The sequence below is a fragment of the Sus scrofa genome, chromosome 9 (assembly GCF_054392235.1).
Source record: "Sus scrofa isolate SSC_HxYL_T2T_F1_AM1 chromosome 9, Sscrofa_HxYL_maternal_Yorkshire_Landrace_v2.0, whole genome shotgun sequence".
Taxonomy (NCBI): Eukaryota; Metazoa; Chordata; class Mammalia; order Artiodactyla; family Suidae; genus Sus; species Sus scrofa.
Window position 1 is genome coordinate 124,060,075 of NC_139391.1, and position 26,247 is coordinate 124,086,321.

General features: G+C 38.5%; 1 long non-coding RNA gene across 1 annotated transcript in view; it reads right to left on the minus strand.

Moving 5' to 3' along the window:
- The window catches only part of LOC110255513 (uncharacterized), a 468,258-nt gene that overhangs the window by 122,875 nt on the left and 319,136 nt on the right, over window positions 1-26,247 (minus strand). The window contains exon 3 of the long non-coding RNA XR_014816299.1: window positions 23,581-23,691. This is a non-coding gene — a long non-coding RNA (uncharacterized LOC110255513). The remainder of the gene's footprint in view (window positions 1-23,580; window positions 23,692-26,247) is intronic.

A 26,247-nucleotide genomic window follows, 5' to 3' on the forward strand; every position in this document is an offset into this window, starting at 1 on the left:
TTTAGGATTCTCTAGGTATAGTATCATGTCATCGGCAAATAGGGATAGTTTTACTTCTTCCTTTCCAATTTGGATTCCTTTTATCTCTTTTACTTCTCTGATCGCTCTGGCTAGGACTTCCAGAACTATGTTGAAGAGTAGTGGCGAGAGTGGACATCCTTGTCTTGTTCCTGATCTCAGCGGGAATTCTTTCAGCTTTTCACCATTGAGAATGATGTTCACTGTGGGTTTGTCATATATGGCCTTTATCATGTTGAGGTAGGTTCCCGTTATGCCCAGTTTCTGAAGGGTTTTTTATCAGAAATGGGTGTTGGATTTTGTCAAAGGTTTTTTCTGCATCTCTTGAGAGGATCATATGGTTTTTATTCTTCGGTTCGTTAATGTGATGTATCACACTGTTTGATTTGCAGTTATTGAAGAACCCTTGCATCCCTGGGACAAATCCCACTTGATCATGATGTACAATCCTTTTAATGTATTGTTGGATGCAGTTTGCTAGTATTTTGTTGAGGATATTTGCATCTATGTTCATCAGTGAAATAGGCCTGTAGTTTTCTTTTTTTGTGGAGTCTTTGTCTGATTTTGGTATCAGGGTGATGGTGGCCTCATAGAATGAGTTTGGGAGTGTCCCTTCCTCTGAAATGTTTTGGAATAGTTTCAGAAGGATAGGTGTTAATTCTTCTCCAAATGTTATAAGTCGCTTCAGAAGCCAACTGGTAATGGATTTTGGTTTGTCGGCAGTTTTTAAATTATAGTTTCAATTTCAATACTTGTGATAGGTCAATTCATATTTTCTATTTCATCTTGGTTTAGTCTTGGGAGATTTTACTTTTTAAGAATTTGTCCATTTCTTCTAGGTTTTCAATTTTGTTGGTGTATAGTTGCATATAGCAGTTTCGTATGATCCCTTGTATTTCTGTGCTGTCTATTGTTATTTCTCCTCTTTCATCTTTAATTTTACTGATTTGAGTCCTATCTCTTTTTTCTTGATAAGTATGGCTAAGGGTTTATCAATTTTGTTGATCTTTTCAGAGAGCCAGCTTTTCATTTCATTGATCTTTTCTATGGTTTTCTTCATTTCTATTTCATTGATTTTTGCTCTGATCTTTATGATTGCTTTCCTTCTACTAACTTTAGGTCTTGTCTGTTATTCCCTCTCTAGCTGCTTTAGATGTGCAATTAGGTTGTTTCTTTGAGCTTTTTCTTGTTTTCTGAGGTAGGCTTTTAGTGTTATAAATATTCGTCTTAGAACTGCTTTTGCCGCATCCCATAGGTTTTGGAATGTCTTATCTTTGTTGTCATTTGCTTCTAGGTTTTTTTTTTTTTAATTCCCTCTGATTTCTTCAGTGATCCATTGGTTGTTTAGTAACATTAGTCTGATTAGTCTTCAGGTGTTTGTGCTTTTTGCAATTTGTTTCTTGTTGTTGATTTCCAGTCATATAGCATTGTGGTAGGAAAAGAGCCTTGATAAGATTTCAATTTTCTTAAAATTACCGAGGTTGGATTTGTAGCCCAGAATGTGATCCATCTTAGAGAATGTTCCATGTGCACTTGAGAAGAATGTGTATTCTGTTGCTTTTGGATGGAATGTCCTTTAAATATCTATTAAGTCCATTTGGTCTAATGCTTCATTCAGGGCCTGTGTTTCCTTATTGATTTTCTGCCTGGATAATCTGTCATTGCTGTAAGTGGGGTGTTAAAGTCTCCCACTATGATTGTGTTATTGTTGATTTATCCTTTTAAGATTGTAAGCAGTTGCCTTATATATTGTGGTGAACCTATGCTGGGTGTGTAGATATTTAAAATTGTTATATCTTCTTCTTGGATTGATCCTTTGATGATTATGTAGTGTCCTTTCTTGTCTCTTATTCTTCATTTTAATGTCTATTTTGTCTGAAAGGAGTATTGGTACTCCAGCTTTCTTTTGATTCCCATTTGCACAGAATATTTTCTTCCACCCTCTCATTTTTAATTTGTTTGTGTCCCTAGAAGTGAAGTGGGTCTCTTGAAGATGGCATATATATGGGTCTTGTTTTTGTATCCATTCAGCCAGTCTATGTCTTTTGGTTGGGGCTTTTGGTCCATTAACATTTAAAGTAATTATTGGTATGCATGTTCTTATTACCATATTATTAATTGCTTTGGATTTGTTTTTGTTGTTTTTCTTCCCTCCTTCTCTTGTTCTCTCCTCTTGTGGTTTGATGACTATCTTTACTGTTGTATTTGAGTTTATTTTTTATTTGGTTGTGTATCAATTATAGATTTTTGGCTTGCAGTTGCCCTGAAATTTTGATATAGGAGCATAGATAGATAGATAAATAGATATAGATATACACACATATAGATATGTATACACACACACACACACACACACACTGGATTGTTTTAAGTTGTTGGTCTCTTGATTGCAAGTGCATCTCCAGTGTCCTGCATTTGTACCCTCATGATTTCTGATTTTGGTAGTGTAGTTGTGCATGCATGATTTCCTATTTTTACTGTCTATATGCCTTTCCTGGTGAGCCTTATCATTTACAGTATTTTTATTTCTGGTTGAAGCCTTTTCTTTTCTGTCTAGAAACATTCCTTTAGTATTCTTGTAAAGCTGGTTTAGTGTTGCTGAATTCTCTTAGCTTTTGCTTATCTGTAAAGCTTCTGATTTCTCCTTCAAATTTGAACGAGAGCCTTGCTCGGTAAAGTAATCTTGGTTGGAGGTTTTTTCATTTCATCACGTTAGGTATATCATGCCAATCCCTTCTGGCCTGCTGAGTTTCTGCTGAAAAATCTGCCAGTAACCTTATTGGAGTTCCCTTGTATGTTACTTGTTTCTTTTCCCTAGATGCTTTCAAGATTTTCTCTTTAATTTTGGTCAGTTTGATTAATATGTGTCTTGAAGTGTTCCTCCTTCAGTTTTATATGATACTGTTGCACTTTCTGGATTTGAGTGAGTGGTTCCTTTCCCATGTTAGGGAAGTTTTCGGCTGTTATCTCCTTGAATATGTTTTCTGTCCCTTTCTCTCTCTCTTCTCCTTCTGGCACCCCTATAAATATGGATATTGGTGCATTTAACATTGTCCCAGAGTTCTCTGAGACTCTCTTCATTTCTTTTCAATCTTTTTTCTCTTTTCTGTGCCTGATCAGTGATTTCCACTAGTCTGTCCTCCATCTTGCTTATTCATTCTTCTGCCTCTTGTATTCTGCTCTTGGCTGTTTCTAATGAAATTTTATTTCAGTTATTGTATTTTGCATCTCTTCTTAAGTTTTATATCTTGTATTTCTTTGCTCAGTGTTTCCTGTAAATTATCCATCTTTGCCTCCAGTTTATTTCCAAGGTCTTGCATCATCTTCAGCATCAACAGTCTAAAGTCGTTTTCCTGGAGGCTGAGAATCTGCTCCTTGCTTAGCTGATTTTCTGGGGGTTTTTCTTTCTCCCTCATCTGAGTTATAGTTCTCTGTCTTTTCATTTTTATAGGTTTTGGAGGGTGGCGACCTTTTTGCAGACAATAGAGTTGTAGCCTCTCTCACTTCTGGTGTCTGCCCCCCTTGTGGCTGAAGTTGGTATGGGGCTTTGCTGTAGGCTTCTTGATGGGAGGGACTGGTACCTGCTCACTGGTAGGTCGGGCTGATTCCTATCCCTCTGTTGGGTGGGGCTTTGTCTCTGGGTGAGATTAGAGTCAGCTGTGTGCCTGAGGGGGTATTTAGGCAGCCTATTTACTGATGGGTGGGGCTGTGATCCCACCTGGATTGTTGTTTGGCCTGGGGCTTCTCAGCACTGATGGGGCTGATGGATGGGGCCAGATTTTGCCAAAATAGCCACCTCCAGAGAAATGCACCCTGATGAGTATTCCCAAGAGCTTTGCCTCCAATGCCCTTTTCCCACAACAAGTCATATTCACCCCCTGTTTTCCAAGGAGATCCTCCAGGAACTGCAGTCAGGTCCGACCCAGATTCCTACAGAGACTGCATTGCCCTGGGACCCAGTGCATGTGAAATCTGTGTGCATATTTCAAGAATGGGGTCTCCATTTCCCCAGTCCTGTGGAGCTCCTGTGCACAAGCCCCACTGGCCTTCAATGCCAGGTGCTCCAGGGGCTCTTTCTCCCAGTGCCAGATCCCTAGGCATGGATATTTGACATAGGTCCCAAAACTCTCACTCCTGTAGGTGGGTCTCTGTGATATAGTTACTTTCCAGTCTGTGGGGCGTCCCACCCAGGAGGTATGGAGTTGTTTATATTACATAATTGCCCCTCCTACCTCTTGATGTGGCCTCCTCTTTGTCTTCTGAAGTCAGATATATTTTTGAAAGTTTCCAGTCCATTTGGTTGAAGTTTGCTCAGGATGTGGTTGTAATTTTGCTGTTTTTAGGAGAGAAGTTGAGCTCCAGTTCTTCTGTTCTACCATCTTAATCCTGTCTTCTTGAGCACATGATCTTACCAAGGTCTCCAACATGCTAGTTATTTCTTGCTTATTCATTAAAATTAGCATAATGTCTTTGATACAGTGTACTGATGTGATGTTTTTTGGAATGTCCAGAAACCCAAATCTCTTTGGTCTGTAGTATGCAGAAGATAAAAGAATTAATACAGCTTCAAGACTCAAATTCAAATATATTGTTTTCTAGTCCACAGAAATGCAAACTGCTTTTTTTTTTTTTTTTTTTTTGCTTTTTAGGACTGAACCTGTGGCACATGGAAGTTCCCAGGCTATGGGTTGAATTGGAGCTATAGCTGCCAGCCTACACCACAGTCACAGTAATATAGGATCTGAGCTGTGTCTGCAACCTACACCACAGCCCATGGCAACGTCTGATCCTTAACCCACTGAGTGAGTCCAGGGATCAAGACCACATCCTCATGGATACTAGCTGGATTCATTTCCTCTGTGCCACAGTGAAAACTCTGTAAACTGTTTCTGATCCTCTCTTCCAACTGGGGTAGAAAGCTAAACATTGGCAAGTCTGTGGCCATGTTTGATGGGCCTAGGCCACGTAAACCATTTGTAGAAAGAGATACCTTATTTAGCATGCAGTTGCATTAGGGATTACAATTTGGATGAATTTGTGGATCAGTCTGGTTTTTCTACAAGTAATGGATTGGTGACTTAAATGGAGATGGAATGGGGATCACCACCCCTGATTCCTTTAGATCTTGAATAGTAGCACTAACTTCTGTTCTCCCCACCCCTGGAACACGATGCTTTTCAAAATTTAATATCTTTCCCAGGGACATGGAAGTTCAGGCACTTGCACTTGACCTGCCCCATTATTATAGAAAGCTTTTACCCCACTGGTCATGGACCAAATGTAGTCATCATACCAATTACCAATTGTATTTTTTTGGGACTGGGGAAATTACCACAAGGTGATTCCCAAACCCCAAGGACCAAGAACAAGCTTTGTCAAAATCCATGTTTCACTTGGACCCCATAAGTCGCTATCTTAACAGAGGGATCACAAAAATATTTTATTTCTAGGTGTCAATGTTAATATTCCAACATGATATTCAACAGTCTGAATTAGTTGGTTATTCCCTTTTTATAATGTCCCTGAGTAAGTTTATATAGATCCCTTTGGAGAAGAAATGGAGAAGTTATTACTGCATCCCTTGCTATGATGCTGTACTCTTTCATTCAAGAGGTCCTATTTCCTCTTCAATCATCAAATTCAGGATCCAAAGCCTGGCTCAGGTCCAGAAAATAGGCAAAGAACTATTTATTTGACTTTTCTTCATGACTTTTTTCTTTTTCAGGTGACTGTGCTAAGCCTCTTGATTTCCTTAACTGGTACAAGTTGAATAATACCTTTGTTGCATTCTCATCTATTATTTCCCTAGGGATGTCACAGTCTGTTAACAATTCATAACTCTCTGCAGATCACATCTTGGCTGCCATTCCAATCTTGCCATTGCTTATGAAAATTATATACACCTGGCTTCTGTTAAGCACTGCCACCTGGCCTCAATTGTTTGAGGGATCCAATCACCCCTTTGCTATCAATAAGCTTTCTCTTGTGATGGCTTCTCCTGCAATTATCCATGAACTGTACACAAGAGGCATCACTGAACTTTTTACTGCTGGTGACCCTCTCATCAGAGCTCTCCCCATGACCTTGGTAAACTGTATCCTCTGGGTCTTCTCAAGGAACATGCTCATTTGGTGGGGCTTGGGGCTTTACACAATATATCCACTTTAGCATGCCCACTTCCTTGAATCTTTTAATAATTTCCTCCATGTTCTTTCATGGAAATTCTGGCATTTCAGCCTCACTCATTGTGAGCTATTGATTTTTCATGCTTTTGGACTTTGTAACAAGAGTGCCATATCCCTGAGGTCCTTGATACAGTGTTAAATCCTGTATCTCAGAAGAATAGTCTTAATTCAACAAAAATCTCCCTTATGCAGCCATATATTTCAGTTCCCTTGATCAAGCACCCTCAGAATCCAGTCCCACATATACTACCCCAGCTACTGTTGGTACCTTCTGGCTTAGTCCTTTATCTCTCTATTCTTCCTTTGCAGGAACAGTACACTTCTGGCTGTAGTTATAGAGGTCTAGTGGTCTGGAGTGGAGGTGAGGAAGATACTGAAGAAAGCACATGTTTCTCAGGGAAGAGGCTGCTGTGTTTTCTTCAAGCAAGAAAGGGAGGATGTTAGCTCTTAAAAGGGTGGGTGGGCCACTTCTACAGACTCAAGAGGTTCAGAAGAATCTACACATTTTAGATTATTAGAGGCATCCATCCTTATGTTCCCATCCTATTCGTCACTGACCCCTTCTTTCCTAATCAGAGTCCTGACCTTCGCATAAGAGACCTTTCTTGGTTGGGAGTTTAACCATCTTTGGAGCTCAGCTATTCCACTTATTAAATCCTCATTTAGCTCCATAGTTTTTCTGCCCTCCCACTACATGAGAAGAGAGATATCTGTCAAGAGGTCTTCTGAGTTTTGAATTTGGTTTTGAAATTGGTTGTTAATCGTTCAAACTCTTTCTCTGTCTTTTTTCTTAGGCAGAGGTCAGCAATTTTTTTTTTCCTTTTTAGGACTATATAATACACATTTTAGGCTTTGAGGCCATAAAGTCTCCATCACAACCATTTAAATTGCCTTTATAGTGCAAAAATAGCTGTAAACAATATGTAAATGATGGATATGGCTGTGCTCCAGTCAAACTATTTATAAAACCAGACAGTGGGCAGAATTTCACTTATGGGCCATGGTTTGCTGTCTCCTAATTTATTGCATCAATCAAGCTTAGCAATAACCACTCAGCTACACTGTTCTAGCTTTTCCAGATTCTGTGCACTTGATACATAAGCATTTATTTCCACTGGTATACCATCCAACCCTGGTGACAATCTTAATAACTTTACTTTTTCCTTGTGCCAGAGGCTATCTGTGCTTTGCTAGGGATGGAGTCCTTATTGCCAGATGAGTAATAACTCCAAAATTCCCTCTTAATACCTGATTTTTTAGACCACTCTGGCACCAAGTGTCACTGGCTGAATTCTCTGGGAAGCCAACTAGGATGGAGGTCAGTGTGAAGGATGCTCATTAGGGAAGCTTCTGTGGGAGGGAAAAGAAAGAAGAGTGGCTAGAGGGAGAAGATGAGTTGCAATTTAAACCCAAATGACAGCCTCAACCCATGGGGAGTTCTGGGGCTAAAATATCCCAATGCAGTCATTCTGCACTGTCCTGAAATGGCCAAGCATTTTCCCTCCCAGCTCTATCTGTAATTATATATATAATTTCAGGATGTTGGGGCCTTGGATGAGGTGCTCTCTGAAGTTGATCCAATCTGTAAATGGACTGAGAACTGAAGGCTATCTGTAGACAGCACTCCCTGCAGCTGGGCAACATTTGCAGCTGACCTGTAAACAATGTGAGAGTTAGAGGAACAGACCCTCAGCCCAGCTGAAAATCTGCATGTAATTATAGTCAGCCCTCCATACTCACAGTTCCTCCTTATATACAGGGTTTCTCTAAATCTGGGGTTTTACATCTGCAGATCCAACCAACCTTTGTTCAGAAAGTACTGTAGTATTTACCATTGAAAAAAATCCACATGTAAGTAAGTGGCCCCATGGTTCAAAGCCATGTCGTTCAAGGGTCAACTGTATTTCTTTGAAGGAGGAGGTTGTGCATTTATAAGTACATCACAGCCCTCCACTTAGCCCTTTACCCACTGAACTCCCCCTTCCTGGTCTTTTACCACCCATGCTGGTTTGCTTTTGCCTCTTTACTGATCCTGGCTGCACAGTACATTTCATGGCACCTCTCACAAGGTCTGCACCCCATGCTCCTTTCTTCCCTGGCTGACTGGTACACTTATCTTGTCTGGCTCTCACACTGATTTTCTACTTCTCTCAGACTCAAAGTCCTCATTAATAATGATTTGCAGTGTTATCTCTGCTGCACTCCCATTGTGTTACTGAGCATGACAAGCAGGCAAGCACCTATGGGAGGCTTTTGAAAAATATTTCTGTTCATCTTCAAAAGCAAATAATTACAGACTTATTGGGTGGGGATGAAAACCAAGAGATAAATAAATGCAAATCTTTGGTATAAATGGTCAGATAGCCAACACAAGGGTCTCCTGTTGAGTGGGACTAATAGAGCCATCCAGAGATGAGTAGGCAGCTCTCAGCCCAGGCTAATTTGTCTGGTGCCCTGGGATAAGTCTTCATGTTTGATCCCCACCTCCCCACCCTCATCAGTCAATCTGTATATTGAGGAACAGAGCTTTTCGTTGCCACTTCCATCCCTTGGGAGTTTCATGACCATTAAAAGTGCATGTTCTTTAGAACAGGTGATATGCGAGTAATATTATTTTGAAGAAATGGAAAATACTGTAGAGGGAGGGAAGGAAGAAATACTCAGGACAAAGCTATGGAAGATGAATTAGATTTGAAATACGGAGGAGGACAACAAAGTAAAATAAAAGAGAAAGTGAAAGAAATAGAATGAACAAAAAAATCAAGGATAGGCAAAGACACTGAAGAAAGGAGAAAGAAGAGAAACAGGAGAATGCAGAGGACAAGTAGTAAGAAGACTACAAGGAGAAGGAAGAGAATAAAGCGGTCAGGGAAGAACAGACAAATCTCTACTCTTCGAGCAGAGCAGCAGACTCCTTCTAACAGACCGTATTGCTTCCTGAGCCTAAATCTCATCACAGAAATGAGACTGGCAACCTAAAACATGAAGCCACGATCTCAGAATTTCCTCAAATACACTCCTGCCTTGCCTCTTGTTTATTTGTCCAATACAGCTTGCTGCCTGGGATGCAATTGCCCCAGAATCCAGGAGGATAACTTGAAATAGGTTCCTAGAAAAGTCAGAAAAATGTCTCTAGCTTCAAACAAAGAACAGAACTGACAGAGGCAGGAAATTACACATGTCGATTCAGACCAGGTTTTCTGGCTTCCCATCCCACTCACTCCATCACCTGAGCTTACACTGGGAAACTCAGCCATTATCAGAAATTATTTTTAAGGTCAGGAGAGAGTTGCACATTACCTTTGTCTGCAGATTTAATACTCAAAGGATGCCATAAGAAATTTAAGATAACTGGAATTATTTTTTAAATGTGGCTTTATTGTGCTCCACTCCCCTGGCAGCAATAAAGTGGACTCCTTAGACAGGCCTTATGAAAGCAAATTATAAAAGCAAAGATACAAAAAAAAACAGACATTTAAGCACCCCTCCTGCCGTCCACATGGGCCGCTGAGGACCTCCGAATGCACAGGCTAGAAATAAGCACAGATTTTTATATTCGCTTTGCCTCAATTATACAGGTATCACACTCCTAGTCAATCTCCTTCACCTTTGGCAGTAATTATTCCTCACCTCAGCGTTTACCCTCTTCTTCTCTTTCTTCTTATATAATAGTTTTAGCCCTCCGGGGTGTAATCATTTCTTTGATCCAGAAGACAGAATCAAATTCGGTTTTTTAAAGGGTCTCTCATGCCTAGAGCTCAGAAAAATGGAAAAGGCAACGCAGATGCACAGTGGTGAGTGGGAGAATGATTCTAACACCCACTTTTCTGTGTTTCCTTGGGTAGAGCTGACCAGAAACATTGTTGCGCAGATTCTGGGGGTCTGAACACACCACTATGAAATACAGATTAACCCCTGGATGATCCTATACCAAGGAAACGGCCTCTCCTTTGCTGACACTGACTAGCTAGAAAGGAGCCAGTTCTAATGACTGTTTTCTCACTTCATTTAAAAAGTCATGAGTTTGTGTAAGGAAATGAGGTGGAGTGGCAAGAGGGGGATATCTTAAAAGCACTCTTAAAAGGGAAGAAATAATGAGGATGTGTAAATCCTGAGGGCAGTACGTACCAGAAAGTCATCTTAACATTTCCACTTATCCAATACCTGTTAGGTGCCAGGTACTTTATTTTTTAATGGCTGTACCTGCAACATATGTAAGTTATCAGGCCAGGGATTGAATCCAAAGTCCAGCTGCAAAAATGCCAGATGTTTTAACCAACTGCGCCAGACCAAGGATTGAACCCATGCCTTTGTAGTGACCCTGAGCTGCTACAATTGACTCCTAACCCATTGCACCACAGTGGGAACTCCCCAGGTACTTCATATAAATGATCTCTACTCAGGTGTACCCTGGATTTAAAATTTAGCTCCCATTGTTATTAGTTGTATGATCTTAACATATTAGTTTGCCTCTCTGCACCTTGGTTATCTCATCTGTTAATAGGGATAATACTGCCTACTTAACCAAATAACTGGGGATACTCAGTGCTACTTAATGGAAAGTGTTCACTTAATGTTAACTATTATTAGTATCATCTTCAAGCCAACTCTTCTAACTGTGCATTTTAAAAATGAGAAAACTGAGGCTCCAGAGAGTTTAAATAATGTATCCAAGGACATAGAGGCACTGAAGAGCAGACCTAGAATTTGAGCCCAACTCTGTATGACTCTTTCCACTGTGTAATGACAACTCCTAGCACCCAAGATAGTATCCATGGCAACAGCAGAGCGACTTCCCTGGTGGTTTTTCTAGTTATCAGGAATATACCAGTTCAATTTCTGGGTATAAACATCTCCATCTTCCAACCCTTTGTTTAGAGCTTGGCTTAGCTCATTTGGCTGACCTCCACAGGGCTTATTTTCATCCAGTAAGAAAAATACACTGAACATGAATGATGGGTATTTTCTACCTTATAATAGAATATTAGACATTAAACATGGAAGGAAGACCAATAAAATGTACCTTCAGTCACTATGCTTGACCATTTTTCTCTACCAAGTCTCCTTTTTAATTCATTCATTCAACTAATATGTATTAATTAAACACTCACCACACGTCAGTTGCTATTCTAATGCTGGGAATATAGCAATAAATAAGAAGACAAGGTCCTTGCCCTCAAAACTACAGGAATCACTGTAAAGACATGCTAATTGAATATCAAGACAGGAAGGAACCTTAGAGATCGTCTCACCAACATCATACCATCTGAGAATGCCTTCAGTAAAAAATACATAATTACAATAATTGAAGAAATACATAATTGAAGTAATTACATGAGTTAAATGAGAAAGAAAGAAGGGTCAGAGATTTAATAGCAGCATGATGGATGGATTCAGTTAATTAGATAAGGTATTCTCTTTACAATAATCCCTCCTAAAAAAGGCTTGTCAGTCACGGAGTTTGCCACATTCAGCATCCCTAAGGAAAACTGTCTACCCACAGCATTCTCCCAAGGGAACCTGCCCCGTGGTGTTTTATAAACAAGGATTGGCTCTGAATTGAACAATACAGAAATCCGACCCAACTGTGGTCAACCTATACACTGGTCACCAACCACCTGACACTCTTTTAAGAAAAGCTCTATACAATTAGATGTAATTTTCCGAGACATTCAGTATCTTTCTTCAGATTTAAAATGGGGGAAATTGATACAATATATTAATAATAAGGGCTTCGAATATATGAACTCATTAGTTCTCAAAACAGCGAGGCAAAAACTATGATAATTCCCCTTTGACAAATGAGGAGGCTGAGGTCAAGGTCGCACGGCTAATAAGGAATAGAGTTGTTGTTTGAAACAAGGTCTTTTTTTTTTCTTTTCATTTTTAAATTGCTATATCCCCAATACAATTTTTTTTTTTTACTGTTCAGCATGGTAACCCAGTTACACATACATGTATACATTCTATTTTCGCACATTAGCATGCTCCATCATAAGTGTCTAGACATAATTCCCAGTGCTACACAGCAGGATCTCATTGCTAATCCATTCCAAAGGCAACAGTTTACATCTATTAACCCCAAGCTCCCAATCCATCCCAGTCCCTCCCCCTCCACCTTGGCAACCACAAGTCTATTCTCCAAGTCCACGATTTTCTTTTCTATGGAAAGGTTTATTTCTGCTGTACATTATATTCCAGATGTAAGTGATATAATATGGTATATGTCTTTCTGACTTACTTCACTCAGTATGAGAGTCTCTAGTTCCATCCATGTTGCTAAAATGGCATTATTTTGTTCTTTTCAAGGGCTTAGTAGTATTTCATTGTGTATATATACACACACATCTTCCTAAACCAATCATCTGTCGATGGATATTTGGGTTGTTTCCATGTCTTGGTTATTGTGAATAGTGCTTCAATGAACATGAGGGTGCATGTGTCTTTTTCAAGCAAAGTTTTGTCTGGATATATGCCAAGTGGGGGATTGCTGGGTCATATGGTAGTTCTATGTATACTTTTCTAAGGTACCTCCATACTGTTCTCCATAGTGGCTGCTGTATCAGCTTACGTTCCCACCAACAGTACAGGAGTGTTCCCATTTCTCCACACCCCTTCCAGCATTCGTTATTTGTGGGCTTATTAATGACAGCTATTCTGACTGGTGTGAGGTGGTATCTCATGGTAGTTTTGGTTTTCATTTCTCTAATAATCAGGGATGTTGAGCATTGTTTCATGTGCTTGATGGCCATCTGTATATCTTCCTTAGAGATATGTCCTTTCAGGTCTTTTGTCCATTTATCCATTGGGTTCTTGGCTTTTTTGGCTGTTGAGTTGTATGAGTTGCTTGTATATTTTAGAGATTAAGCCCTTGTCAGTTGCATCATTTGAAACTATTTTTCTCCCATTCTGTAAGTTGTCTTTTTGTTTTCTTTTTGGTTTTCTTTGCTGGGCAAAAGCTTGTCAGTTTGATTAGGTCTCATTGGTTTATTTTTGCTTTTATTTCTATTGCTTTGGGAGACTGACCTGAGAAAATATTCGTAAGCTTGATGTCGGATAATGTTTTGCTTATGTTCTCTTCCAGGAGTGTGATGGTGTCTTGTCTTTTATTTAAGTCTTTAAGCCATTTTGAGTTTATTTTTGTGCATGGTGTGGGGGTGTGTTCTAGTTTCATTGATTTGCATGCAGCTGTCCACGTTTCCCAGCAATACTTGCTGAAAGACTGTCTTTTTCCCATTTTATGTTCTTGCCTCCCTTGTCAAAGATTAATTGACCATAGGTGTCTGGGTTTATTTCTGGGTCCTCTCTTCTGTTCCATTGGCCGGTCTGTTTTGGTACCAGTACCACACTGTCTTGATTCCTGTGGCTTTGTAATATTGCCTGAAGTCTGAGAGAGTTATGCTTCCTGCTTGGTTTTTGTTCCTCAGAATTGCTTTGGCAATTCTGGGTCTTTTGTGGTTCCATATAAATTTTTGGTTTGTTTGTTTTAGTTCTGTGAAAAATGTCATGGGTAATTTGACAGTGATTTCGTTGAATCTGTGGATCACTTGGGGTAGTATGACCATTTTTATAATATTAATTTTTCCAACCCAGGAGCATGGAGTATCTTTCCATTTCTATACATCTTCCTTATTTTCCTTGATTAATGTTTTTTATAGTTCTAAGCATACAAGTCCTTTATTTCCTTGGTCAGGTGTATTCACAGGTATTTGATTTTTTGGGGTGCAATTTTAAAAGGTACTATGTTTTTGTATTCCTTTTCTAATATTTCATTGTTAGTATACAGAAATGTGACTGATTTCTGAATGTTGATCTTAAATCCTGCTACTTAGCTGAATTTGTTGATCAGTTCAAGTAGTATCTGGGTTGAGTTCTTAGGATTTTCTATATACAGTATCATGTCATCTGCATACAGTGACAGTTTTACCTCTTCTCTTCCTATTTGGATGCCTTTTATTGACTTATTTATTTTCGTCTGATTGCTGTGGACTTCAAAGTACTATGTTGAATAACAGTGGTGAGAGTGGGCATCCTTGTCTTGTTCCAGATTTTAGTTGGGAAGGCCTTCAGCTTTTCTCCTTCGAGAATTATATTTGCTGTGGGTTTGTCATAAATGGCTTTTATTATGTTAAGGTATGTTCCCTATACACCCACTTTGGTAAGAGTTTTGATGATGAATGGATGTTGGACTTTGTCAAATGCTTTTTCTGCATCTATTGAGATGATCGTGGGGTTTTTTGACTTTTTTGTTAATGTGGTGTATGATGTTGATTGATTTGCATATGTTGAACCATCCTTGTGAACCTGGGATGAATCCCACCTGGTCGTGGTGTACAATCTTTTTAATATGTTGATGGATTCAGTTGGCTAAAATTTTGTTGAGAATTTTTGTGTCTATATTTATCAAAGATATTGGCCTACAGTTTTCTTTTTTGGTGGTATCATTGTCTGGTTTTGGAATTAGGGTGAAGGTGGCATCATAGAATGTCTTTGGGAGTGTTCCTTCTTCTTCAACCTTTTGAAAAAGTTTAAGGAGGATTGTATAAGTTCCTCTTTGTATGTTTGGCAGAATCCACCTGTGAATCCATCTGGTCCTGGACTTGTATTTGTAGGGAGTGTTTTCATGACATATTTAATTTCATTTCTAGTGATCGGTTTGTTCAGTTGATCTATTTCTTTTTGATTCAGTTTTGGCAGGCTGTAAGTCTCTAGAAAGTTGTCCATTTCTTCTAGGTTGTCAGATTTGTTGGCATACAATTGTTCAAAGTATTCTCTCATCGGTTTTTTTTTTTTTTTTTTTGTATTTCTGTATTATCCATTGTGGCTTCTCCTTTTTCATTTCTTATTTTGTTTATTTGGGTTTTTCCTCTCCTCTTCTTGGTGAGTCTAGCCTGAGGTTTGTCAATTTTGTTTACCTTTTCAAAGAACCAGCTCTTGGTTTGATTGATTTTTTTCTATTGTTTTTTGAATCTCTCTTTTATTGATTTCCTCTTTGATCTTTATGAGTTCCTTCCTCCTGCTGACTTTAGGTTTTGTTTGTTTTTCTTTTTCTAATTCATTTAGGTGGTGGGTTACATTGTTGATTTGAGATTTTTCTTCTTTTTTGAGAAGGCCTGTATTGCTATGAATTTCCCTCTGAGCACTGCTTTTGCGACATCCCATGTATTTTGAGTGGCTGTGTCTTCATTATCATTTATCTCTAGGTATTTTTTAATTTCCTTCTTGATTTCCTCATTGAAAATGAGTTTCTTAATAGCGTGTTGTTTAGTCTCCATGTAGTCAGTTTTTTTCTCATTTCTTTCCCTGTAGTTGATTTCTAGTTTCATGCCATTGTTGTCAGAGAAGATACTTGAAATAATTTCTATACTCTTAAATTTATTTAGGTTATCTTTATGCCCCAGGATATCATCAATTCTTGAGAATGTTTCATGTGCACTTAAGAAGAATGTATACTCTGATTTTTTTTGGATGTAATGTCCTGAAAATGTTAAGTCCAACTTTTCTATTGTGTCCTTTAGGATCTCTGTTGCCTTATTGATTTTCTGTCTAGAGGAGCTGTCCATTGATGTGAGTGGGGTGTTAAAATCTCCTACTATGATTGTATTCCCATAAATTTATCCTTTTATGTCTGTTAGTATTTTTTGAGGTATCTGGGAGCTCCTGTATTAGGGGCATATATTTTGACGATTGTAATATCCTCTTCTTGAATGGATCCTTAAATAGTGTCCTTTGTCTTTCTTTATGACCTTCATTTTAAACTCTATTTTGTCTGATATGAGTATTGCAACTCCTGCTTTCCTGTCTTGTATATTGGCATGAAATATCTTTTCCCATCCCCCCACTTTCAATCTATATGTGTCCTTTGCCCTAAGGTGAATTTCTCCTAGACAGCAGATTGAAGGTTTTTGCTGTTTTATCCAATCTGCCACTCTGTGTCTTTTAATTGGTGCATTCAGTCCATTGACATTTAAGGTGATTATTGATATATATGTATTTATTGCCATTTTAAGCCTTGTTTTCCAGTTGATTCTATGTTTCTCTTTTATTTTCTTTTTTAGGTTGGATGGTTTCCATTTATTTTATGCTTAAGTACTTTTAAGTTTTTGTGAATGTAATGTTCGGTTTTGATTTGTGGTTGCCCTGCTTTTTAAGTACGTTAAGCCCTTCCTATATCTGCTTGCTTTAGCCTGATAGTCATACAGGCTCAAACACATCACTAAAATAAAAAAAAAGAATCTGTATTTTCTTACTTTCCTTCTCCACATTGTATGATTTTGATGTCTTTTTTTTAACATCTTCATGTTTAGATCTGTATTTTGGCTTATTCACGTGATTGCTTTCCAATTATGGTTTCCTCCATAGTAATTTTTTTTTTAATTTAAAGAAGCCCTTTCAGTATTTCTTTTAGAATGGGTTTCATATTGCTGTACTTTTTATCTTTTGTTGGAGAAATTCTTTATTTCCCCTTCTATTTGAAATGATATTCTTGCTGGATAGAGTATTCTAAGGTTGCAATTTTTTTTCCTTTCAGCACTTTATCTTGCCACTCCCTTCTGGCCTGTAGTGTTTTGGTAGAGAAATCAACTGATAGCCTTTTTATACCCTTATACTTAACACTTTGCTTTTCTCTTGCTGCCTTTAGAATCTTCTCTTTAACTTTAGCCATTTTTATTATAATATGTCTTGGTGTGGGCCTGTTTGGGTTCAACTTTTTGGGGCCTCCTGTGCTCCCTGTATCTTGCTATCAGTATCCTTTAGATTTGAAAAGTTTTCAGCCATAATTTCTTCAAATATATTTTCAATCCCCTTTTCTTTTTCTTCTCCTTCTGGAATTCATATTATGAGTAGATTGGCCTGCTTTATATTATCGCATAGGTCTCTTATATTGCTTTCATGTTTTTTTATTTGGTTTTCTGTCTGCTCTCCTGATTGGATGATTTCCATTATTCTATCTTCCACATCACTAATTTGTTCCTCTGCATTATTCATTCTGCTTTATTGCCTTTAGCTCAGTTTGTATCTCTTAAAATGTATTTTCTAGTTTTTCTTGAATCCTCCTTATATTTTCTAGTTCCTTTCTGAGGGAATCAGCATTACTGTTCATATCTTCTCTTAATTCCCTCAGCATTTTCACTACCTCAATGTCTGTTAGACTGCAGAGGTCTGTTTCATTGTTGACTGCTTTAGGTGAATTATCCTGTTCCTTTAACTGGGAATGGTTTCTGGGCTTCTTCATCTTGCTCGTGTTTTTCTTTTTCTGTGAGTTTGGGGAAGCCAAACTCTAGTCTTGTCAGGCTACCTCTCTGCAAGAATACCCCTTTGTATTTTAGGGGGGGATTACTATTTATTTTGGTGTGGGATTTTGAGTATTTGCTGTCTCTTTCTTTGGTGTGAGCAGGCTGTTATCCCCAGGATGTTCAGTGTGTTTTCAGGGAGAAGGAGGCAATGGGTAGGGCCAGCAGTCAGTGCCTGGTCATTGGGCTCTCAACAGCAGCAAGGATCCACAGGAAGGTGGCACAGGCTCTCCTAGGTGCAGGGCCCTAGGAAGTGGTAATGAGCTCTAGGCAGATCTACAAGGTGACCAGAGCATTTGGCAGTAGCAGCAGCAGGATATGTGAGTTCCCAAGGGAGTGAGAGCAACAACAGCTTGTGTTTGATTGCAGTGCTATCCTCTGAGGTTATTGGAACCACAGGTGGTGCATGTTCAGGGACCCCTAGTGGGAGCAGGCCACGACCATCTCTAGAGTTAGTGATAAGGGCAGTGGCTTGCTTCCGCCACCTGTAGACCATGAATAAAGCAACCCATCTCAGTTAGCCCACATAGGAGGTGCTGTACAGGCTGCTCCTAGTTGTAGGATCCTGGGAAGTGACAAAGATCAGGCATGTGGGCACTGCCCAGAACGTTTGGCAGTGGCAGTAGCAGGTGTGTCTCTTCCCAGGGGTGCGAGAGCACCAACTGTTGGTGTTTGTTCACAGTACTAGAGAGTAGATCTAGAGATTCTTGCTCCCAAGGGGACAACAGAGATGACACTAGGGCTCAGGACTTTGTGGGAACATGGGTAATGGATGTTCTTAGGTTACTGTAAGAATACTCTCTTCTCTAATGTTACAGGTGCCCTTTCAAGATACTTCCACTACTAAGAAACTTGAGCAAGCTTCCTGCAGCCCAAGGGCCTAACGCTATTTTTCAATGATGAATTCCCCATGCATAAAATTCTAGAATTCCAGAATTTGTAAGTCATACCTTTTACAAGAATACTATTCGTGTTTTTAAAATCTTTCTTTTTTTTTCTTTCTAGCAAATATAAATTGTGAATCATTCCTGGTGAGGAGATCTGGGAAAAGAGTAAACTGGAAATTAGCTGACTATGTGGGCCTTAATTTTATATGTGTCAGCACATGGAGGTCTGGCCACTAACTACAAATCTGCCTAAGGACACTGGGTGACATTCTGTAGGAAACCTCAACCAGCCAAGCCTGCCGTGCCTCATAGGTTTGCCACTCTCAACACAGACTAAGATGTAAATCCTCTGGACATCCTTCTGCTCTTCATTTCACATCCCCATTGCTTTGTCTATCCCAGACTCTTATTGTTCCTATTTTTCCTGTATTTTTGAGAATGCCCTCTAGAGTTCTCATTCCTTATAGGTGAATTGCAGTTAAGTATGTCCCTTTCTTCATATGTAAATGAGATTAATTGAATAGCAACTGCCCCATCCTCTTTGTTCTATCTTCTTAGTCTTTTTTTTTTTTTTTGCTCATCTTGCACACACAGTTTATATATATACAACCTCCTCCAATTCCGTTCAAGAAACTCTTCAGATTCTTTATTCATTCAGAGCAGTCCATAGGTAATAACTACCATTTGTCTTTTCACAAAAGTATGCTATTTAGATAAAGGAAGATCTGAAGTTAGAATTTCATTTGTGCTTAAAAGTAGGGGAGGATTTTAGGGTAGGGAGATGCCTTGAAGATAATCACCTCTTTTACTTACCATAATTGATTTGAATATTAGACTTGGGTACAAATTACTCTAACAGAAGATGAAAAGCATTTATTGCTTACAGGACCAGAACAAGTTGTACCTACCATCCCTGATTAGAATAGGAATGTGTTTCTCTCCTATATGTCAACAGAATGGTGATATAGAAATCACCTTAGGCAATACTATGAAGTTATTAGCAAGGAGAACAAAAACATGTAAATAACAACCCCACATTATTTTTCAAATTTAACTTTAAAAATATGGTGAAAGGTTTATCCTTCAAATATTTCTTGATTTTTCTTTCTTAGGGAAGTTGACAACTCTGCCAAGTTTGAAGCTTATAGCTTTAGACATTTCTGAGCTACACAATCACAAGAAAGAGATTGAAGTATTTTCTTTGAGAGGGACACTTTAAGGGGAAAAAAAGCATGTGTGGTCTGAGAGGCAGAGAAACTGGTGGAGTTGTATCAGTTCAAACTTTCAAAAGAGAAAAAAATATTCACTTCAGGATGAGCCATGAAGCATGGCCATTTCCAGGCTAACTCTTTTTGTGATGAGAAAGATGAATATCTCAAAATGTCAGAAGAGAAAGAGCACATGGTTTATAATTACACAGTGTTTCTCTACTGCTCAGGATCTAAGCCCACAGTTAACTCTAGCTAACTATAGCTATAATCACTCACATAAAAACACCAGTTTCTAGTGAATCATTGTCTATAAGGTCTTCAATATGATCCTTAAATCAACTCTTGGATAAGGGTATTATTAAACCCATTTTATGAATAAGGAAGCAGAGGCCTCCAAGATTAAACAACTTTCCTCAGGATACACGATGTTCACTGGCATAGCCAAAAGTGGAAATCCGACTTTCCAACTTCAAATTCTGGGCTTATTGCATTAGGGCATAAAAGAATGGGTATTCTAGCCAATTAAGTCAAATCATTGGATCACCAAAGCAATTTGCTACTGATCAAGGAGGTTATGCATCTATGTATCACCATAACCTATGTTGTAAAACTCAAAGTAGATTTTTGGACCATTAGAGAAGGGCAAGAAAACAAAAGGATTCATCCCAGTGGTAACATAACTACCTATAGTTTGCTCTACTCCAGATAAGGGAACAACAGTTTTCAAGTGGAACACTACAGCCACCTGACTTTGGTTTTCCCTGACACATCTAACTTTTTAATGTCAACTTCATAAATCCTAAAAAAATTGCATTCTATTGTAAGTCAAATGTCATGAAGTTCCAGGTATGCAAAACTCATTGTCATAAGACCTGGGAATAAAAAGAAGAATAAAAGGCATCTTGGTCTTGAAAGATTAACATTCAGAAAACTGTTGCATTTTTGTATACTAACAATGAAATATCAGAAAAGAATGTAAAAATAATATCTTTTAAAAAAATCACACCAATAAATGTAATAAAATACCTAGGAATAACCCTGATCAAGGAGGCCAAAGACTTACATGCTGAGAACTATAAAACACTAATAAAGGAAATCAAAGAGGATTCAAAGTAATGGAAAGATATCTCATGCTCCTGAACTGGAAGAATTCATATTAAAATGGCCATAGTACCCAAAGCAATCTACAGATTTAATGCAAATCCTATTAAATTACTAATGGCATTTTTCACAGAACTGTAACAAATAATCCAAAATTTATATAAAACCATAAAAGACCCAGAACTACCAAAGTAATTCTGGGGCAGGGGAGGGAGAAGGCATAACTCTCTCAGATTTCAGACAATACTACAAAGCTACAGTAATCAAAATAGTGTTGGAACAAAAACAGACACAGGGATAAATGGAACAGAATAGAGAGCCCAGAAATAAACACAGACACCTATAGTCAATTAATCTTTGACAAAAGATCCAAGAATAAAAAATGAGAAAAAGTTTCTTCAGCAAGTGGTGCTGGGAAAATTGGACAGCTGCATGTAAATCAATGAAATTAGAATACACCCTGACACCATGTACAAAATAAACTAAAAATGGCTTAAAGACTTAAACATATGACATGATACCATAAAACTCCTAGAAGAGAACACAGGCAAAACATTCCCACATAAAACATATGAATATTTTATTAGGTCAGTCTTTCAAGCCAATAGAAATAAAAACAAAACAAATCAAACAAACAAATCAAATGGAACTTAAACTTATAAGCTTTTGCATAGCAAAGAAACCATTAACAAAATAAAAAGATAATGTACGTAAAGGGAGAAAATGTTGGCAAATGATGCAACTGACAATGGCTTAATCTCCAAAATATAAAAACAACTCAAAGGTCTCAACAACAACAACAACAACAACAACAAATAACCCAAATGAAAAATGAGCATAAGACCTAACTAGACATTTCTCCAAAGACATACAGATGGCCAACAGGCACATGAAAAAAAATGCTCAAAATTGCTAATTACTAGAGAAATGCAAATAAAAACTACAATTTCTCACTGGTCAGAATGGCCATCATTAATAAGTCTACAGATAACAAATGCTGGAGAGGATATGGAGAAAAGGGAACCCTCTTACACTGTTGGTGGGAATGTTAGTTGGTACAGCTGCTATGGAAAACAGTATGGAGGTTCCTCAGAAAACTAAAAATAGAACTACCATATGATCTAGCAATCCCACTCCTGGGAATATATCTGGACAAAATTTTCATTGAAAAAAAATACATGCACCTCTATGTTCATGGAAGCACAGTTTACAATAGCCAAGACATAGAAACAACCTAAATCTCTATTGATAGATGAATAGGTTAAGAAGATATGGTACATATATATGAAGGAATACTACTCAGACATGAAAAAGAACAAAATAATGCCACTCAAAGCAACATGGATGCAAACAGAAATTATGATACTAAGTTAAGTAAGTCAGGAAGAGAAAGACAAGTATGATATGGTATCATTTATATGTGGAATCCAGAATATGGCACAGATTAACCTACCTGCAGAACAGAAACAGACTCACATAGAGAGAGACTTGTGGTTGCCAAGGCTGGTGGGGAAAGGGAGTATGATTGACTGGGAGTCTGGGGCTAATAGAGGCAAACTATTGCATTTAGAATGGATGGACAATTAGGTCCTACAGTATATCACAGGGAACTGTGTCCAGTCTCTTGACATAGAACATGATGGGAAATATATTAAAAAAAAGAATGTATTTGTACATACACATACACACACATATATAGCTGAGCCACTTTACAACAGAAAACGGCACAACTTTGTAAATCAAATTAGAGTAAGTACAAAAATAAAAAAGATATACTGGTCTACCTAGTCTACAATTACTTCATAGTAGAAGAAGAATGAAATTATTGAAAAAATTATTATACAATACAAATTCAATTAAATGGAATGAAAACAAAGTACCAAGGAAAAACTACCAGGGGAGTCAGAGAAGTCCTTTCAGAGATGGTATTTGACTTTTAACTTGAAAGTGACAAGAAGAAAAGAAGTAAAGATACATTCTAGAAATCAGCTCTTTTAGGCCATTTTGCCTTGTATTCAAGCCCAAGTAGGAGAAGTGGGGAGGGGTTAACTTGTAGGTTTTGCAAGATGTTTACAGATGTCCAGTGATTATCACCTGTGTCATGATATCTGCTTGGCTTCAGAGTTATTAATTATAGAAGTTGTGACCATGGCTTCAGGTTTTAAACACTCACCATGAACTTAATTTCACATTCCAGATTTATTGATATATAAATGACATATAATATTGTGTAAATTTAAGATGTACAATAACTTGATTTATTGTATTTATGTACTAAAAAATGATTGCTCCCAAAGCACTATCTAACACTTTCTTCACGTCGCATAATTACCATCTCATTTGTGTTGTGAGACCATTTAAGATCTACTCTCTTAGAAACTTCCAAGTATATGATACATTATTAACTATAATCACCATGCTGTACATTATATCCCAGAGGGTGGATTTTACTAATAGACTTTTTTTAAAGAATAGGAAACCTTATTTTATAAAAGATAAAGTATCTTCTTGGATTAAGGAACTGAAAAAAAAAACATAAGTGATTGAGTTTCAAAGGCTAAAAAGATTTGTGTCTGGAAGTTACAAGCAATCAAGTTTGCTCAGGTAAGAAACTGAATTTGTTTAAGAATATGCATACAACTTTTTATATACCTGGAACTCTGGGAGAAAGAAGGAAAGCTTTCCTTAGGCAATCTTAGAGGGCTGCCGAGACCCATCTGAATGTGAAAAAATAATCATGGGGGCCAATAGACAGAAATGCTATGACGGGGGAAAAGAGATGGATTAGAAAAGGAGAGCAGAAGTTTTATTTGTTCTAGATGCAAAGGTGTTGCTATAGTTCAAAGAAATCCCGCAGAACAAGAGAACAAGATCCCTGACTTACCTGTCATTTTTCCCCCAAAGGAGCCTGGGTCCACAAACTGCTTGTTTTAAAGCTGAAGATAATTTCTACTTGTAAAAGCAGTCAGGGAACTGCTCGCCGAAGCTGGGATAGCTGTAAGAAGGATTTAAGAAAAAAAATATTAGACAAGTTAAAAAAGACCAGCATCAATACTCATAGCATTATTGGGGTGAGTTTCACAGCAAATTGGTTATTGTAGGTGGGGATACAGTATTGTGATGGTTAATATTTAATGACCCACTCTCCAGAAAAAATAATAATAACCTTATTTGTAGTGTTTGGGAATTTCTATGATATAAATACTCCCTCCAAGGCTGAGTTCAAGCTCACAGTACAGTATCACTGCACATGGATTTGGGAACAGAAGGGCACATTCAGCTCTTGTGAGTCTATGTGAGCCCACTCACATGGCACACCATGGGGGCAGGTTGTTATTGGCATGTGCTCAAGATTGTCTGAAACCTGGCCTCCAAGGGAATGTGAGAAACAAATAAAATATACTACAGGGACCTGGGGAAGACAATAAAAAAGTGAGTCCTGGATTGCCTTAGATATTCACCTAGAATAACACTTCCCGGGTCAGGTTAATCAACTCAGCATTGGGAAGTCAAAGAGGAGTTTCTTGAGCAACGGATGATGTTATCGACCAGAATGCACTGACTTTTTATTTCTCACTGTAAGAGGTCCCGAAAGAAAAAAATACATACCAAGCATATGTTTTTAAAATGTCAATGTCTAAGGCTAGACTGAATAGTCAGCTAGAATACAATGGAAAGTAACAACATGCCCATATGCCTTATTTACAGTCAGTGTTTCTTTTGATTTGTTGGTGCCTACGTTGTACTGAAGGTTAGATATTGGAATATTATTCCTGCCTAGGCTGTAAATCAAAAAGGAGAGAGTGTGACGAGAGCACTTAGTCTAGTAAATACTACCAGCCTTTCACGTGGAAGAGAAGGAAAGGAACTAACTTCAGAAGGAGATGAAAACTGTCAGAACCTTATCTGAGGCTTTAAAAAGGCGAATCGGAACTAGCAAGGAAAACGAAGCACTAGAGACCTTTCCTGTTATTGCAGAAAAAAAAATATGGGAGAGGAGTTCCCTTTCTGGCTCAATGGGTTAAAGACCCAACATTGTCTCTGTGAGGATGAGGATTTCATCCATGGCCTCACTCAGTGGGTTAAGGATCTAGCATTGCCATGAGCTGCAGAGTAGGTTGCAGATGCAGCTTAGTTGGATCCTGTGTTGCTGTGGCTGTGGTGTAGGCCTGCAGCTGCAACTCCTATTTGATCCTTAGGCCAGGAACTTGCATATGCTACAGGGGCAGCTGTAAAAAAGAAAAAAAAATTATGGGAGAAAGAAATGTTACTTAAGCCCCTAATATTCAACGTCATAGGAAAAATAAAAACAACACAGCAGATGTGCTTAGGGGCAGAGACTTCAGCAATGCCAACTGCAGCTTCTGTTTAGGCAGAAGCTAAACCAGGGGTAATGCTCTAGCTGAAAGGGACGTCGGGGCAAAGATCAAAAACCTCCTCAAAGACAGATTTCTTAGGATTAAACCATGTTAGAGGAAAAGTTAATGGTGAGGCAACTCACTGAGGCACAGGGTTGAAAAATATTTGCACATGAAGCCCTAAACAGGTTATCTCTTTAAACAGAGACTGCAGTGCCCAATGTGGCTCTCAGGTGGCTGGTACAAAGGACTCCAACAGAATAAAGCAAAATAAGAGATTCTGTCCATGCATGGCAGGTCAAAAGGAGATCTCAAATAATACAGATTCTTATGTCTAAAGGTAGAAGAAGCACTGTCTTTCTGAGAAAGGGAACTGTGTATATATTTGAGTTTCCCCTCAGTTATGATCAATCCATGACCTTGGTAGACTCCTTCAAGGGATTCTCTTTCCCAGCTGGTTTTGAATCATAGGCCATGGCATAAGCTGAGTGGTATTCTGGCAAAGTTGCAAACATTGTGTTGCCCTTTTTGATCTAGATTCTTTCAGCAATGGCTAAGTCTCAGCTACAGCTGTTGGTGGAAGCCCTTATTACCTGTACAGCTAATCACTCCTCCCTGTTAGTGTGTATTGGAGAGTTTGGTACTCCTGGCCAGGACACAGTCCTGTATCAATTCTAAGCTGGTTGCTTAATCTAAGATGCTACTAGATATACTAGGTCATCCTTTCTCAACTGGAGTTCCCCCCCCCAAAAAATTAAGGCCTAATGAAGACCTACTGCCCTAAATGCAGGCAAACTTTGTTAAAGGGCCAGAGAGAACACATCTTAGGCTTTAAGGGTGCGTTGTATGTATTTTTAATTTTTTGGATATTATTTTGTTTTGACATCTTAAAAAATAGTGCTGGCTGGGGAGAGACTGCCCCATCCAAGACTAGTCAGTTCTTAGAGAAAGTAAAGTGTCCAGTAGGAGCGGGCTTTTGATATGCAAACTTAGCACTCTAGAAGCTTGCACCCTGCCTTAATCATCCCCAAACCAGGGATCAGACAGTTAAGAGATCACCACAACAGTCTAAAACCCATTGAAATACAGCAAAATAGCCAGTGCTAAACTATTCACTCAGCCCTGACCCTGATTTGCCTTTCTGGCAGACACCCTAATGAAAGTAGTGGAGGATTGAAGCATTCCACCACTCC